Source organism: Diuraphis noxia, unplaced genomic scaffold, assembly GCF_037042655.1.
Source record: "Diuraphis noxia isolate RWA-SAM2 unplaced genomic scaffold, SU_Dnox_SAM2 contig0001, whole genome shotgun sequence".
Taxonomy (NCBI): domain Eukaryota; kingdom Metazoa; phylum Arthropoda; class Insecta; order Hemiptera; family Aphididae; genus Diuraphis; species Diuraphis noxia.
Window position 1 is genome coordinate 20486949 of NW_028301711.1, and position 428 is coordinate 20487376.

General features: G+C 32.5%; 1 non-coding gene across 1 annotated transcript; it reads left to right on the forward strand.

Annotated features, from left to right (window-relative positions):
* The first annotated feature begins 272 nt into the window (after positions 1–272).
* LOC149060294 (5S ribosomal RNA) lies at positions 273–391 on the forward strand. Its single transcript, XR_016190039.1, has one exon. It is a non-coding gene; the product is annotated as a 5S ribosomal RNA (ribosomal RNA).
* Positions 392–428: the final 37 nt, after the last annotated feature.

Consider the following 428-nt stretch of genomic DNA (forward strand, 5'->3'; position numbering starts at 1 on the left):
GTTGTTATACTTACTAGCTGCAGCTGCTAATGCATATTAAAGATCCATAGTCCTGATTTTTTAATTATATGTAATTAGTTATTCATTAAGTACATATTATATTATATATATATTATTGTAAATATAGATATTTTATTATTTGCCAATCATTGAATCATACTTCTGTGGGTCTGCTGGCCTACAGAATTACTATAAATTTACGACTTATAAAAGCGTAAATAGAATTCTTTTGACGAGTTGATATAAATATTACTGTTTTCTACGTTCATACAGCCAACGACCATACCACGTTGAATACACCAGTTCTCGTCCGATCACTGAAGTTAAGCAACGTCGGGCGTAGTTAGTACTTGGATGGGTGACCGCTTGGGAACACTACGTGCCGTTGGCATTTTTTTACTTTTTTTTCATAATATTCTGTGTGTAAA